This window comes from Notamacropus eugenii, chromosome 1 (genome assembly GCF_028372415.1).
Source record: "Notamacropus eugenii isolate mMacEug1 chromosome 1, mMacEug1.pri_v2, whole genome shotgun sequence".
Taxonomy (NCBI): Eukaryota; Metazoa; Chordata; class Mammalia; order Diprotodontia; family Macropodidae; genus Notamacropus; species Notamacropus eugenii.
In genome coordinates this window covers 220102798-220120741 of record NC_092872.1, presented here as the reverse complement: position 1 = coordinate 220120741, position 17944 = coordinate 220102798, and the positions used below count along the sequence as shown (strand labels likewise).

Sequence of the window (17944 nt, the reverse complement as noted above, 5' to 3'; positions counted from 1 at the left end):
GAGAAGGAAGGAAGGAAGGAAGGAAGGAAGGAAGGAAGGAAGGAAGGAAGGAAGGAAGGAAGGAAGGAAGGAAGGAAGGAAAGAGAAACTAGGGATACAAAGAAAGACAAAAAAGATCCTGCTTTCAAGGAAGTCACATTCTAACAAGAGAGACAACATTTAAATTACTAGGTATATACATGATCAATACAGAGTAGATGGAGGATAATGTCAAAGGAGAAAGGATTAGTAACTGGTGGGGACCAGAATAGGCCTCCTACAGAAGGTAATATTTAAAGGAAGTCTTAAGAAAGGAATACCAGGAAAATGAAGAGGCAAAAAGGAGGGAGCATAGCATTCCAGAATGGGGAACAACCAGGGCAAAGTTACAGAGACAAGAGATCTGTGTGTGTGTGTTCACCCTTCATTGCCAAAGAAGAGCATGCCATCAGAGAAATGATGACATGACTTGCACTTGACTTTGTTTTGAGTGAGGGAGGGCTGTGCAGGTCACCAGCCTCACTTCTCCTCCACAGCCATCTGAATCCAGTGACCAGGTATTCATCAGGATGTCTGGAGATAACCCAGGATGAGGCAATTGGGGTTAAGTGACTTGCCCAAGGTCACACAGCTAGTGAGTGTCAAGTGTCTGAGGTGAGATTTGAACTCAGGTCCTCCTGATTCCTGCACTGGTGCTCTTATCCACTGTACCACCTAGCTGCCCCAGAGATAGATGGAGGTGGGAGAGATGGGAAGTGAGAAAATTTGTGAATTGGCTATTGTCATAGACTAGTGAAATCACACTGTCTTATTCACTTGGAAGACCCTCCCTTGATTTCTTTATCAACCATCTTACTCCTACTTTGAAGAGCAATTTAAGATTCACCTCCTCCATGAAGCCTTTGCTGATACTATCTTTCCCTTATTTTGAGTCTAGTTTATGTATTTATATGTGATAGTGGATAGAATAATTCTGTTGGCTTCTATGAATAGGATTTTGAATCCTACATAGATTGTAAGCTTTCTATGAAGTGCCTGGGACTTATCTTATATCTACCCTAGAGCCTAAAACAGAACGTGGCAACAGAAGCAGTTTAATGAATGCTCCCTAAAGAATCAATATTCAGTTAATGGAACTCCCTTATTTCAGTTCCTACCTACTAGATTAGAAAGGAGCTTATTGAGTTTGTGCCATCCTGGACTACATTTTCAACACTGGGCTCCAAAGTGAAGCAGAGATATGGCCTTTAATGAATACTGATAGCAAAAAGTGGCTTAGTTTCAGCACTCAGCATCATTATTACCATCGTGTTGCCACCCTGAGCATCTATTGAACGCTTCATAAATGCTTATTTATTCATCGATTCATTGACTTCTATTCAGGTCCAAAGACTGACGGCAGTCAGTGAGTGCTGTTCCCACTTTCCTCTGCATTCAGTACCTTTTCCAGCTCTCTATACACAAAAAGAATAGGAAAGGACTCAAGTGTTTTATGAGAACTATTCCCTTGTATAAATACAACATTAACTAAGGTAACTGTTTCCATGATCTTAGCCTAAAATATCATCATGGGGATAAAGAATGAGTCTGGGTATGAAAACACGGCTGCCCACACCCATATGTATGAGTTGACTCCAATATAGTATTCTTTTGTCATCATGTAGGTCTGTGCTAAGAATCCAAGAAGGAAAAATAGAGAACACTGCACTGCGTATGAATAATTTTGACTTTGAGTTCTGTCTCTAAAACTTAGTCTATATATGGCCATGGAAAAGTTAATTTTGAGTCTCTGAGTCTCAGTTTCTTTATAAAGTAGGAATTTTACTATTTATACTACTTAACTCACAGTGTTGTTATGAGTATCAGTGAGAAGCCCAAAGTACAGTGGGCTATCTTGGGAGGTAGTAGATGACCTCTCCCTAAACATCTTTGAGTAAAGGATAAATGACCATTTATAAGGTATTGTAGAGGAAATATATGTTTAAGTACAGATGGAGGAGGAAAAAGAGGAAGAAGGAACGGGTTGGGGTATATAGCAGTGGGAAAGGTAAATACTGGACCTTCATGGTAGAAGATGGAACCTCAGAGGATTTAGGAACTCTCATAGACAGGAGCCATCATGACCTTGAGTCACAGGGAAACCAGAACAAATGACCAATGTGCTGTAAATTTGTCCCTTCAGTATGGGTAGTTTAGAGAAAACTCTGGTTACTCCTCCCTGGCAATAGCTCGGATGACTGGTGGATAGCAGCTGCTGGTGATTACACCAATTCCAGTTTTTAATTTTTTGGCTTTTACTGTTGCAAAATGTTGAAGTACTTTGCTATAATAGTTTTACATATTGTGGCCTGATGAAATATCAGAAGGTATGAACAGATGATGGCATCAGTGACCTATGATTTATTCTTGAGGTAGTCCATGATAAATTGCACTTCTTGTAGTAAGTCACAGCTATCAGAGAGAGTGGTACAAGCACCTCTGCTTTAGATGGGTCAGAAGCCAAGGTAAGAAGCAGGAGAAGGTTTCAAGTGAAACTGTCAGTCTGTAAGTCACATCTCCGGCTGCTCACTTAGAAAAGTCTCTAAGTGATATCCAGGCAGAAGTGAAAAAAGCCTCCTCTATAGGTTGTGGTAGGAAATGCAATTATTATCACTGTTGTAAAGATGGTAATAACCAACTAAAGACATGCTATTTTTTAGATGAGCAAATATTACTGTCTTTTTATTTTAAAATGCACATAGACCAGAGCTTTGAGTCCATCCCTGGAATACAGTTTCTCTAACATCACTGGCATAAGCTTAACAGTGCTTTCTGCCTCCCGGGGTTGTGCAGAAGCCCTGAATTTACAGAAAGGGCTGCGAGCATGTGGCTAATTTCAGGTCATAATCCTTTTTTTTCACATTCCCTTACTCTTTAGAAAGCAAGAGGCCACAGAAATGACCTAATAAAGTGGGTCCAGTTATCATTTATTTGGAATTTTCATGTTATCCCCTTCCCATTGGGTACATTTAATGGGCCACAGCCAAATACTCACCAGCCACAGCTCCAGACCAAGGGAGGCATGGCATGCTCAGGTGTGTTACAATCACTTATTGAAGATTCTAGAGAATATGATTACACTGTCTTATGGGATGTGAGTGGCATCACTTACATGATTGTGTTCTCACTGTCAGCTCACAACTACATCTGTTTCTCATACAACTCCTAGTTTGCAATGAAAATTAGAGCAACCTTCATCACACCAATGATTTTTTTTCATGCTACGAATCTATTTGCATTGTAAAAACAACCACGAAGAAGAAATTTGCATTTTAGTTTCTCATTCCAGACAAATCACTGTGGAGCAGTAATAGAAGACACGTAGGCAAAGCAAATTAAAGATCAAAATTAGAACCCTGATGGATAAATGCTAAGTCATAAGCTCACATTTCATTCTTTTTCCCTCTCACTTCTCATTTTTCTCTCTCTCCATATATTATATATGACTAATAAATATATTAATATGTACACAGAAATTCACCAGTTGGAGGAGGAGGAGGCCATGGGGTGGAGGTGAAAACAGTCTGGGGAATCAGGAACCGAGTCAAGGTGGATGTTGGTGAGACTAGGAAAGGGAAGTTGCTAATAAGGAGAAGGAGACATAATACTAAAAAGGTGAAAACTGGAGAATTTCATAGACAGTTGCTACAAGATTCCTCCACTGGAGTTTGTCACAAGAGCTACTTAATGAGAATGACAAAGTACTAAGGATCCTGCTTCCCCAGAGTATTTCCTCAAAGAATTTAGATCTGGAAAGAACCTTAGAGATCATCTAGTCCAGAGTGTCTTAACCTTTTTTTGTGCCATGGCCGCGCTTTGGAATTGCCTAGTGGAGCCTCAGAACCCCTTTTCAGAATGATGTTTTTGAGTACTTAAAATAAAATATACAGTATTATGAAGGAAAACAATTATAATGAAATACAGCTTTTGAAATATTGTTCAAAATAAAATAAACAAGGTCATGGACTTCAAATTAAGAACATCAGATCTAAAAATAATCCTCAACAAGTTAGAAGAGTGAACCAAATCTAACATGATGAAAATGATTAACTATTTAAGTACAGTATGCTGAAAGAAGACCTAAGGAATAATCTATTGGATCACAAACTCAATTATGTATTAATGGTGTAATGTGGCACTCAACAAAGCTAATGAGACCTTAGGCTGCGTTAATTAGAATTGTAGTGGCCACATCAAGGGAAGTAATAGTCCCCCTGTACTCTGCCCTGATTGGATTTTTGTAGCTGAAGATAGTAAGGCCGGAGAGGTAACTAAATTAATAAATGTTTACTAAATGAATGGATGAATCAGAGGGACAAATGATATATAGGACGACAGAATAAAGCTCTATTAAGTGACATTCCTGAGATCACACTTTTGATTCCCCAGGCCTTTTTATTCTTCCTTTAACATGACCGTCCTTCTACATGCATCTTTACTGACTGTCTCCCATGCCTGGAATTCTCACGCTCATATCCACCTTCCTTTTCCCTGACTTTGTTCAGCTCCCAGATAAAATCCCAGATTTAAGGCTTTCCCAAGCCTTCTTAATGCCAGTGCCTTCCCTCTACCATTATCCCCAAATTATCTAATCTGTATTTTGTGTGTACTTGGTTGTTTTCATGTTATCTCCTCCATTAGATTGTAAACTCATTGAAACAGACTTTTTTTTGCCTTTCTTTGTATGACCAGAGCTTGACACATAATAGGTACTTTATAAATACTTGTTGATATGTATGCATATTTATATATGTACATATTCATATATATACACACATATGTGTGTATATATGTCAGAATTTGAACCCAAAGTCCTCTGACTCCAAAACCAGTGCTTTTTTTCCAAAGATTTTTTTCCAGAGCATTTTTCCAGTGCTTAGTATCTGATACATAGTAGAAATTTACTAAGTGTTTACAAATTGGTTTATTGATACATAATGCTGGGATAAGGTACGGTGCACTAGAGGAATTGGCTTTAGATGAACTGGTTTTAAATACAGGAGCCATTAGAAGAATTAGTTTTAGGTGAATTGCCCAGTCGCAACAGTGATTTTCCAGTATCCCGATCCAGAAGCAGAATAGCAAAGGTAGGTGAGTGGGAGATTTGAATCGCTCTGTATAGAGGTCATTCTGATTAAGATGCAGTGTATAGTAGAAGACAACAGAGTTAGAAGGTTGCCTAATCATCTGCCAGGTGGGATTTCTCCACTGGGTGGGAGGTTTTTATGTATAACCTCTAAGGACCTTTTTCACTGGTAGGTCGTTTGGTATATAGCTGTGCTATAAAGACATAATGGATTTGAAGTCATTTAATTTGAACTCAAAAGACCTGGATTCTAATCCTGGTGCAGCAGCTTTCTAATTGCATGACCTTGGGGCAGTTCTTTCCCCATTTCTGAATCGATTTCCTTCTCCATAAAATAACTGAGTTGTATCATATGACCCCTCACCTCCCTCCCAGCTCTAAAATTCTACGATGTATAGTGGAAAATGTGGTAGCTTTGAAGTCAGAAGATGTAAACCGAAATCTGAGCTCTGCTACTTATCACTGTTGTGACCTGGAACAAGGTACCCCACTTCTTAAAATTCGATTTTCTCATCTGTAAAAAAAAAAGACAAAACCCTAAAGAAGTCTACATTCTATTAGGAGGACATACAATTTTCATAGATAAATATGAATGAATAAATAAGTTCACACTGGAATGGTCAGATATTTTGTATGTGTGTGTATATGTGTGTGTGTCTGTGTGTGTGTGTGACAGAAGCATTTACAGTGGGACAATAATAATAGAATCCTGTCTGAATTTGTGTTATAGGAGATGCAGAATAGCCTAATCCATTTAACAGAGAAAAAATCAGTGGTACTCAGTTAACTAACTGTACTCAATGGCCTCAACTCCTAACACTGTGTGAGACAAGGCAACTGCAAATACTTATAAACCATCCCTGGGTTGCAGCCAACCCAGTGGTTCAGAGTTTATGTGCCTTCTGGATAAAAAGAGAGTTGGATGCAGTTTTGAATGATCACTATACATATAACATAGAATCTCCCCAGGGAAGCCCTAGGCAATTTGCAGAACTGAAAACACTTCAATGCTTTTGAAAGAAATAAAACATTTTTGAGAGATCAATTTTGCCTGCAATAGAAAGATTTTCCAGAATTTTTTTGTCATAAAAATTAGATTCCACTCTACACTACTGTATTTCCTTCCATATGATTTCATCCTATTCAACATGTATACTTATTAAAAGCCAACCAAGCAGAGCACTGTGCTAGGTGCTGAGGATATAAACCTTAGATAAGCTTAGCAGGAAATCAATCTCATGAAGCTTTCAGTATAGTGCATGTGACTGGTTTATATCATCAGAAACAACCCTTAAATCTGCAAGGGGAAGAAGCTCTGTTTAAAGACCCAGAGATGGTTGGACGATGGTTGCTTCCTTACAGCCATAGAGTGAGTCTGTTTCAGCTCCCATCTGTTATAGGAACACCTTCCCCAGCACTAAAGAAAAAAAAAAGAAATGCACTTTGAGAGCACCTTTCAACCCCATGAGCACAGTTTTTTTTATTGTTCCTTTCTGTTTGTTTCTACTCAGCCTAAGATGCCTCTTTGCAAGTAGCATGAACCAATAGGGACTAGTAGTGAACAATCTCTTATTTATACAGGATTTCTACAAGTAAGCAAGAATGAAACAGAGAGAATGCATAAGTGGAAACAAAACATCATAAAGGAGACAGATCTCATAAAATGAGGACAATAAAATACATCAATTTGCAAACACATTTTCCATTTCATTGGGCTTTAGGATAGAATACTGTTGGGAGGAAAGTTCTTATCTCCTATTAGAATACAAATACTTCTGGAAAAAATTCTTAAATCTTCTGGTCTCAGTTTCCTCATTGATAAGAAAAAGGGGGGTTGGATTAACTGATTTTTTGAGGTGGTTTCTAAATCTAAATTTCTGGTCTATGAAATATGAATCTTTATCAGTTATTTATACCTTATTATGAAAGAACATACCACAACCTTTTCTAGGAGTAAAATTTAATAGTCAGAAAAAGAAGAAAGAATGTGTGAGTAGCATTGTGAAGAAAGAAGGGACGGAAATGAAAGATGAAGTTTCTAAAGGCAAACTTTGCCAACTTCACAATTTAGTTCTATGTAGAACTATAAACTAGAATTCTTTATTTGTGCCAGAGAAAACTTCACAAAATGTATCTGAGACAAGAATAAAGAAAAATACCCTCAAATTAACTTTTTAAAGACAAATTACATTAAAGGAGTAGGGGGAGATATAAATCAAAGACCAGATAGAGACTCTGGGCCACAGGTTGCTCCAGCAACAGGAATGGGCAGGGGGCATTGATACTTACCTTTCTGTAACAAGGTAGTGAGAGAAGCCCATCCTGTGTGACCATTTCCTATTTTAACTAATCAATCTTAATAACTACTTACTAAATTCAGTTCTTTCTAATACTGAAGGAGTCTGAGTGCCCTCAAAACCTTTAGATTTTAGTGCCCTGGGACAAACCCCTGATCTCCTCTCATATTTTTCTCTCTGGACCAAGACTAACTTGGGTGGTGTCAAGGAGGTGGTGATTTGAGAAATTTAACAAAGTTTTTGGGCATAACTGTACAAAAGTGCTGTTACAATTGTTACTGGGTCAACTATTGCACAAAGACCCTAGATTGCTTTTTGACAACCATGTATCTTATACAAGGAAGGAAGGAAACAAGCATTTATTAAGCACCTACTGTGTACCACACATCATACTAAGTGCTTTACAAATGTTATAACATTTGGTCCTCACAAAAATCCTGTAAGGTAGGTGCTATTGCTATCCTCCTCTTACAGTCCAGGAAACTGAGACAGACCACAGCCCATAGCTGTACTAAATATCTGATTTGAATGAAACTCTTCCGGATTCAATACTTAGTGCTCTAACCATTGTGGCTCCTAACTGCCTCAAGGCTCTTTTTCCATCCTTACAATGATATCCGATCTAAGCCTCTCTGCTCTCTGCTGTTAGTTTTTTACCCATCCAATGGAGAGAGGTTCTGATTGGATATGGCTTTGAAGTAGAAGGCTGATTGTTGGCAAAACTGAGAGACCATAGAGCAACAACAGAAACCAGGCTAGATTAGTGACTGATTCCTCCAGAATTTATCTCCCCCTACAATTTCTTATCTAAGTCTTTTATTTTTATGAATTAATTCTCCAAGAAAAAAATACAAAAAAGCAAGATGCTGTGACCTAATGAGAGGATTGAATCTTCATCTAGAACTCCAGTGACTGCATTCTGAACTTCTCCTGATATTCCTTTCCAACCCTAACTAAGGATTGATTGACTTCTGAATAAAGACAGGTAGGATTCCCATTTGACTGGGAATCCGAGAGCCTCTCAGTTTGAGACTAGGCATGCTCGATGATTTGGATAGAGAAAAGTCAAAGGAATGAATCTCTGATGACAACATTCAGGCATGAGCAGTTCAATCTTCAAATCTTAATAATTGAGCATCTACCTTATAAGACAGAGCCCCTCGTTTTTCCCATCTCATAACTCTCCACTCCCAAACAGAATTTATTCCAATAAGATGCCATTGGGGGTGAATCATCTGTCAGGCTGCTTGCCATCATGCCCATCTTCTAGCAGTATTCCTTCACACCTAGTTCCTGAACCACTCAGTTCTGAGATCTGGAAGGGACTTAAAAAAAACAACTCTTTTGAATATTTTTACTGGCTAAGAGCTAGAGAAGTGGATTAGTGGAATAGATTGGGTACACAACACACTAATAAATGACTATAGCAACCTAATACTTGATAAATGTAAAGGTCCCAGTTTTGGGGACAAGAACTATTTTACCAAAACTGCTGGAAAAACTAGGTATAGACTAATATCCCACACCATATACTAAAATAAAGTCAAAATGGGTATATGAGTTAGTCATAAAGGTTGATACCATTAGCAAATCAGAGGAGCATGGAATAGTTTACTTGTGAAACCTATGGATAATAGAAGAATGTATGACCAAACAAGAGATAAAGAATAGTACAGGATATAAAATGGATCATTTTGATTCCATTAAGTTAAAAAGGTTTTGCACAAGCAAAACCCATGTAGCCAAGATTAAAAGTAAAGTAGAAAACTGGGGGAAACCTTTTACAGCAAGTTTCTCTGACAAAGGTCTCATTTCTCAAATATATAATGAACTGAGTCAAATTTAAAGAATATGAATCACTGTCCAGTTGATAGATGGTCAAAGGATATGAACAGGTAGTTTTCAGATAAAAAAATCAAAACTGTCTGTATTCATGTAAAAATGCTCTAAATCATTATTCTTTAGAGAAATTCAAATGAAAACAACTCTGAGGTATCACTACATGCTTATCAAATTGGCAACTATGAGACAAAAGGAAAATGTAAAATGTTGGAGGGGTTGTGGGAAAATGGAGACACTAATACACTATTGGCAGAGATGTGAATTGATTTATTTAACCATTCCATAGGGAAATTTGCAACTATGCCCAAAGGGCTATGAAATTGTGTGTACTCATTTGATCCAGCAATATCACTATTCCAAGAGGATTTTTAAAAAGGAAAAGGACAAAATATGTACAAAATATTTGTACAAAAATATTTATAGCACATCTATTTGTAATATCAAAGAATTGGAAATTGGGAGGTGTTCATCAATTAGGGATTAGCTGAGCAAGTTGTGGCATACGATTTTGATGAAATACTATTATGCTATAAGAAATGATGAGCAGGTTCATTTCAGAAAAACCTGGAAAGACATACATGAACTAATGCAAAGTGAAGTAAGCAGAACCAGAAGAACATTGGACACAGTCTCAGCAATAGTGTGTGATGAATGATAAGTGTTCTCAGCAATACAATCATCTAAGACAATTCTTTTTTAAAAAAAATTATTTAGGGCAGAGCTCGACCAGTTGCCTGACGAGAGTTCTTCAACAAAAGCACTTGTTAGTTTAAAAGAGGGAAGCTTATCAAGCACATGGAAGGAAAAATACAGTTCTTTACAGAAAATGCCAGTTTGGAAAGGCAAGAACACAGCCTCTTCAGTGGAGATGCCTTTCAGAAATTCAAAACAAAGCAGTCTTTTTTGTGAAGATGATGACAGACAATTAAATACAAGGTCCCCTAAAAGAAACCAGATAGTTGCAATGGTTTCACAGACCTCTATTTGAAGGAGATAATGACTTGTGTGTGTGTGTCTGAAAGACTCTTTTCCTAATCTGAAGACCCGAAAGTTAACAAGAGTGGAATGGAGAAAAATTAGATGACTGATGGGAAAACAATGGAGGTGTTCTTCTGCATTTTTTGAGGAGGAACGAGCAAGATTAAAACAGAAACGGCCAAAAATTTGGCTCCTACAACAAAGTAAGTTTGCAGATGTATCCCAATTCAAAGATCTTCCAGATGAGATTCCTCTCCCTTTGGTCACTGGGCCAAAGGTTACAGCATGATTGCATAGTGTTCATGATGGCCTCTTTACTGGACAAATAAATGCTGTAGACACACTTAATGCTACTTATAGAGTTATGTTTGATAGAGCGGGACTTGGAACCCATACTGTCCCTGATTATGAAGTTCTGAGCAACAAGTCTCACGAAACAGTGCCAATTGCAGCCTTTGGACAAAAACAGTGTGGCCTTCTCAATTTTTCATGACTCCATCACGGTTATGTTACATTCCTCCTCTCCAGTCGCCAATTACAGATAAGGATGCTTAATTAAGACAGTCTCCATGGAGAAGCAAACTTCCAGATTCAGATATTGAAACATTAGGTAGTTTTCCAGTGGAATTCCTTATCCAAGTAACTAGATTATCAAAAATTCTTATGATTAAGAAGGAGCCCATCAAGAAATTAAGAGAAATGAACAAAGAAGCAGAAAAAATGAAATCTTATTCTATGCCCATCAGCGTTGAATTTCAAAGGAGATATGCAAAAATTGTTCTAGATCTTGAGCAGCTGAACAAGAATCTAAACAAAGTTTTACATAAACAGCAGTACTGTTATGAGCCTGCTCCAGACCAAGGACTCCAACCTGCAGACCAGCCAACAGATATGAGACTCAGATGTGAAGAAGAAGTACAGGAAATTGTTAGGCATGCAAATGCTTCCACAAGACAACCTTGTGTTGAAAATGAAAATCTTACTGAATTGATTTCAAGACTTACAGCACTATTATTACAGGTCGAGTGTCTAGCAGAAGGAGATAACCTCAATTCCTTTGAATTCAAATCACTTACTGATTCACTAAATGACATTAAGAGTTCAACAGATACTTCCAACATCAGTTGTTTTCAGAATAATGTTGAGATCCATGCTGCACATATTCAGAATGGCTTGAGTCAGATGGGAAACTTACATGCCTTTGCAGCTAATAACACCAACAGAGACTGAAAACAAAGTTTAATTATCCCAAATGTACAAGACATAGTCTTGGAAAATCTTGTTCCATTATACATGCTTTCAATACCAAATAACCTTATCTGCTGGTAAAAAGAAGAAAGACTCTCCCCCAAAAAAACATTTTAAAAATATCATGCTGCTTCATAAACCAGCATTACTGACCAGCATTATATTTATTTTATTGTTTATTTTACAAAGTACAGGAGCTTTGCTTAAGTTATATGTTTATTAGCAAGTATTGTTTAAACTGAAAATTTCTTAATTTATTTTAATATAACTTCAACAAAGACTATATAAACCATTTTAAAAATATGGATGAGGGGGGAGGAGCCAAGATGGCAGAGTAGAAAGATACACATATGCTAGCTCCAAACCCACAGCCCATAAAATACCTGTAAAGAAGAACTCCCAACAAATTCTGGAGCAGCAGAAGCCACAGAACAATGGAGCAGAGGAGAATTCTGTTCCAGAGAGCCCTGAGAAACCAACACCAAAGATCCGTCGCGCACTGGACCAGAGCGGAGCCCAGGCCTGCCTGGGCCACGCGGCACCGAGAGGAACAGATCCAAGCAAGCTTCAGGGACAGAATCTCCAGTGGCCACGCGGGTCCCTCTACCCACGGGCACAAAGGTCAGTGAGAGAGTCTTTTTGGCTCACCGAGAGGGGAGTGAGGTGTCCCCGTAGCTCGGGCCCCCTCAGAAGGCAGCAGTGGACAAGGGCTCCCAAACTGGACAGGAGCTCGGATCCATTGTTGAAGGTCTCCACATAAACCCCCCGAGGGAACTGAGCCCCTTGTGGAGGCCTTGCCACCACCTGAGCACCTGAACTTAATCTCACACTGAATAGCAGCCCAGCCCCCACCAAAAGCCCTGAGTCTGGGAAGCAGCATTTGAATCTCAGACCCCAAGTGTTGGCTGGACGGATATGGAGGCGAGGTCGGTGTGGAGAGAACACTCAGAAGTCAAGTCACTGGCTGGGAAAATGACCAGAAAAGGGAAAAAAAATAAGACCATAGAAGGTTACTTTCTTGGTGAACAGATATCTCCTTCCTTCCTTTCAGATGAGGAAGAACAAGGCTTACCATCAGGGAAAGACATAGAAGTCAAGGCTTCTGTATCCCAAACACCCAGAATAAATATTCAGTGGGTTCAGGCCATGGAAAAGATCAAAAAGGATTTTGAAAATCAAGATAGAGAGGTGGAGGAAAAACTGGGAAGAGAAATGAGAGAGATGAAAGAAAAGCATGAAAAGCAGGTCCACACCCTGCTAAAGGAGAGCCAGAAAAATGCTGAAGAAAATAACACCTTGAAAAATAGGCTAACTCAACTGGCAAAAGAGGTTCAACAAGCCAATGAGGAAAAGAATGCTTTCAAAAGCAGAATTAGCCAAATGGAAAAGGAGGTTCAAAATCTCACTGAAGAAAATAGTTCCTTCAAAATTAGAATGGAACAGATAGAGGCTAATAACTTGATGAGAAACCAAGAAATCACAAAACAAAACCAAAAGAATGAAAAAATGGAAGACAATGTGAAATATCTCATTGGAAAAACAACTGACCTGGAAAATAGATCCAGGAGAGACAATTTAAAAATTATGGGCCTACCTGAAAGCCATGATCAAAAAAAGAGCCTAGACATCATCTTTCATGAAATTATCAAGGAAACCTGCCCTGAGATTCTAGAACCAGAGGGCAAAATAAGTATTCAAGGAATCCACAGATCACCACCTGAAAGAGATCCAAAAAGAGAAACTCCTAGGAACATTGTGGTCAAATTCCAGAGTTTCCAGGTCAAGGAGAAAATATTGCAAGCAGCTAGAAAGAAACAATTCAAGTATTGTGGAAATACAATCAGGATAACACTAGATCTAGCAGCTTCTGCATTAAGGGATTGAAGGGCATGGAATATGATATTCCAGAAGTCAAAGGAACTAGGACTATAACCAAGAATCACCTACCCAGCAAAACTGAGTATAATACTTCAGGGGAAAAATTGGTCTTCCAATGAAATAGAGGACTTTCAAGCATTCTTGAAGAAAAGACCAGAGCTGAAAAGAAAATTTGGCTTTCAAACACAAGAATGAAGAGAAGCATGAAAAGTGTTTGTTGGCCACCTGTGCATAGTGCTCCTCATGCTGCTGCTTCTCATCTTTTGGATAGCACCAGCCCATGCACCTACCAATATGGTGTACATCAGTATTTGCTCATTGTTGGGGAGTTTCACTGTACCAAGCACTAAAGGAATTGGGCTAGCTGCTCAAGATATCTTTCATAATAATCCATCAAGTCAAAGAACACTGTACCTTTGTCTGGTCCTTTTAGCTGTACTTGGCTGCAGTATCATCATTCAGTTTCGGTATATTAATAAGGCACTTGAGTGTTTTGATTCATCGTATTTGGGGCCATCTATTATGTTATATTCACCACTTTGGTCTTGTTGGCCTCAGCCATTCTTTTTCGGGAATGGAGTAATGTAGGATGGGTAGATTTCTTGGGAATGGCATGTGGATTTACTACTGTTTCCATTGGCGTTGTCCTTATACAAGTCTTCAAAGAGTTCAATTTCAACCTAAGGGAGATGAATAAACCTAACATGAAAACTATTAAAATATATTTATGAGTACTGGGTGGCTCAGGGAACCAGTAACGGGATATGGTTACTGGTCTGAATTTGACCTAGGTTTGCAGAGACCAAAATGTGTAAACATCCCAGATGTTTGAGTTGTTGGTGGAATTAGTAGGTGGCCTCTGTCAAATTCCTAGTGAACAAATGTCCATATCCCTAAAATCACCACTACATATGGCATTCATCAGCACTATCAGGGGCTATCATCAGCAGAAGGGCCAAGAGTTGAAACAGCAGAGAGACTGATGCACTGCCTCCCCAGAAAATTAAATCCCGCCCAAAATGTCTGAGGTTTCTCATTCAGCATTGTGGAATGGCAGTCTAGGCATCATACCTTTTCTGTTGACCAGTCTTCTGTTTCTCATTGTCATTAACCAGAAAGCTTTCAAGAATGTCATTTCCTTTAAAAAAGTTTTTTTAAGCCAATTAAAATAGAAAAAAAAAGAAAAAATATGGATGAATGTGATACAACTCATGCAGACAGCTCACAGTGAAAAATGAGAAGAGAAAGGGTCTTGGTGTGAATCAGTGGCTAAATGGATGGAAGTTGCTTCATCTAGAAAACTACAACTTTAATTGTTCTAGTTGGTCACCATATAATGGTCTTCAAAATATGATAAAAGGAGATGTGTAATTCCTAGTTTTAAGGATGCCACTGGAATATGGATGGAGACTATGGATTACAAAAATGGACATGAAGTATGCTTTCAAGTGTGGTGTAGTTCTGTAGATCAGTTAATAGCTTTTGAAATATGTTCATTTATCATAATTTGTGAAAGAAGCCTTTATCTTTTGTCTGTTGAAGGAAAATGAAGGAGCAGAAAAAATATACTGCAGAATGCTAAGTTTCAATGAGTAAATTTGGCATGTCTTTTCCCCTCAGTGCAGGGAAAAAGGTGCTTTTGTTTTGGAATTTGTAAGAATGACTGGCAACACACTATTTTCATATTTTTGTTTGTTTGCACAACTTTTAAATCTAGATAACTGGTTGTAATTGAAATAGTAAACAACTTATATAAAGACTTTTATAAAGACAATAAAAATAACCAGTGCTATGAAACATAGAGGAAAAGTTTTTTTAAAAATTGCCTAGGCAAAATGTTCCGGAATGTTAATCCTGTAAAACGTATGTATTTGGATTTTCTTTTTGCTTAATATAGAGCACTGTAAAGTTTCAGTGTAATAATTTTTTTTCCAGATTTGAAATTTAGGAAATAGCTGTAGAAGTGCTTTTGACTCTTTTATGTCTCATAGAACGAGATTTTTTTGTACGTTAATGTATAAAGAAAATTTAAATAAAGTTATTTTCAATTTGAAAATTTTGTATAGTTAAAAAATGCTTCTGTATTCCTTGTTGATATGGTGCCACTGCAAAACTTTAGGGCAGAATATATGTTAAACTAAACTATTCAGTTAATTAAGAAATCCATAAATCCTTTATTCTCAGTGACATTTTTAATTATAAATAAATTGACCTATGAAAGTTAAAAAAAATTATTTTTTCTCAACATTCATTTCCACAAAATTTTCAATTTCAAAATTTCTCCCCATCTCCTTCCTCCTCCCATCCCAGGACAACATGTATTCTGAGTACCCTTTCTTCCAATCTGCTCTCCCTTCTATTAGCCCCCCCCCCCAACCCTTTCCCTTCTATTTTCCTGTAGGACAAGATAGATTTCTATATTTCTTATTTCCTGGTTGCATGTAAAAACAATTTAACATTCATTTTTAAGACTTTGAGTTCCACATTCTCTACCATCCCCCCTCCCCACCCACCCTCATTGAAAAGGCAAACAATTCGATATAGGTTATACATGTATAGTCATGCAAAACACTTCCATAGTAATCATGTTGTGAAAGACTAACTATATTTCCTTCTATCCTGTCCCACCCTCTCTTTATTCTGTTTTCTCCTTTGACCTGTCCCTCTACCAAAGTTTTTGCTTCTGATTAATCTTTCCCCCAATCTGCCATTCCATCTATTATCCCCCCTCTCTTATCCCCTTCCCCACTGCTTTCCTGTAGGGTAAGATAAATTTCCATACTCAATTGAGTGCATATGTTATTCCCTCCTGAAGTCAAATCTGATGAAACAAAAACTCACTTATTCCCTCTCACCTTCTCCTTCTTCCCCTCCATTGTAAAAGCTGATCTAAGAAAATTCTGAAGGACTTATGATAAAAAAAAAAATACTATCTGCCTCTAGAGAAAGAACTGATGGAGTCCGAATGCAGATCAATGTTTTGATTGTATTGCATTGCATTGATTGAATGCAGATACTATTTTTTACTCTAAAAATAAAGCATACAACACAAAAAATAAATTCTACTTTAGCCCCTTATTTTAAGTCTACATGTGTGTTTTTCTGTTTCAAGTATGTCTCTTTTAAACAAGACATTGTTGGATTCTAGTTTCTAATTGATTTTGTTATCTGCTGCTTTTTTTATTGGTGAGCTCATCCTATTAACATTCACAGTTGTGATTACTAAATGTATAGTTTCCTCCATCCCATTTTCTTCTATTTATCCTTTTTCTCTCTCTTTTTATCTTGCCCCTATTCAAAAGTCTCTTTTACTTCTAATCATTGCCTCCCTTAATCTTACTTACTTTTATCATCTCTCCCCCTTCACCCTGCTTTCTCTTATTTCCTTTCCTCTTCTATTTCCCTGCTGGGCAAAATAGATTTCTACACCCAACTGAGTGTGCATATTCTTCCAACCTTGAACCAATTCTGATGAGAGTGAGTTTTAAGCATTACCTCCCCATTTTCTCAGCCACTCTAAAAGCTCTTCTTTGAGCACCTCTTTTATGTGAGAAAATTTTCCCCATTCTATCTCTCCCTTCCTCTTTTCCCACTGCATCCCTCTTTCTCACCCTTTAATTTTTTCCCAACATAATCTACTCACACCCAAACATTCCTTTGTCCATGTAGATCCTTATAACTACCCTATAATGATAAAGATCTTAGGAGTTACATGTGTCATCTTCCCATATAGTAATGTAAACATTCTAACATTAATGAGTCCCTTATGATTTATCTTTCATGTTTCCTTTTTTATTGTTCTCTTGGGTTTCATGTATGAACGTCCAATTTTCTATTCAACTCCAACCTTTCAACAGAAATGTCCGAGAAGGGACTTTGAACCTTCTGACCAATCAAAGAAAACAGTGGCTCTTGCAAAGTGAACAGGGATGCTAGTGGTGAAAAATATGATCAAATTTAGGTGATGGGAAGCTAAGTTGATATACTGGTGTTGGAGGGGCCAGAGTGTCCTCACACTTAGGACTGTTCTTACTCATGATATGCATTGTGGACATTCAAAAGATTTGTTTTCCTTCAGGCAAGTTCCTTAACCTCTCTGAGCCTCGGTTTTCTCATCTTAAAAAAAAAAAAAAAACAGTTAAACTAGATAATCTCAAAAGTTTTTTCCTGCTCTAGGAATTGTCTATCCTAGTATTCTAGGATAGACAAGCCATTCTGGGAAGCATTGCAGAGGAAAAGAAAGAAAATGGAGCCTTGTGTAATTGCAAGATCTGTAGCTTAACTTCTGGTCCAAGAGAGGCAGTCTTCCTTAGCCCTGATTCAAGGCATCATTTATACTGCTTAGAATCCCTGTATCTGGGTACCCTCAATTTATGGTATGGAAAAATGTTATGCCTTTGGAAAAGGACTGTGAATTATCTGGCCAGTTATTTACTCCCTTGAAATCATTCGATGTTGAACACTAAGTTACAACATTTGGAACTGGAAGGGATCTTAGAAAGCATCTAGTCTAACTTGTTTATTCTTCAAAGAAGCTGAGGACCTTTCCCAGGGTCATATAGATAGTAGGGAGCAGAGCCAGAAATTCAAATTCAAG

General features: G+C 37.8%; 2 pseudogenes; both read left to right on the top strand.

The window, feature by feature from the left end:
- The first annotated feature begins 9972 nt into the window (after nt 1-9972).
- On the top strand, nt 9973-11451 carry LOC140524614 (protein lin-9 homolog pseudogene; annotated as a pseudogene).
- A 2103-nt stretch (nt 11452-13554) lies between these two features.
- On the top strand, nt 13555-14683 carry LOC140512450 (magnesium transporter NIPA1 pseudogene; annotated as a pseudogene).
- Nucleotides 14684-17944: the final 3261 nt, after the last annotated feature.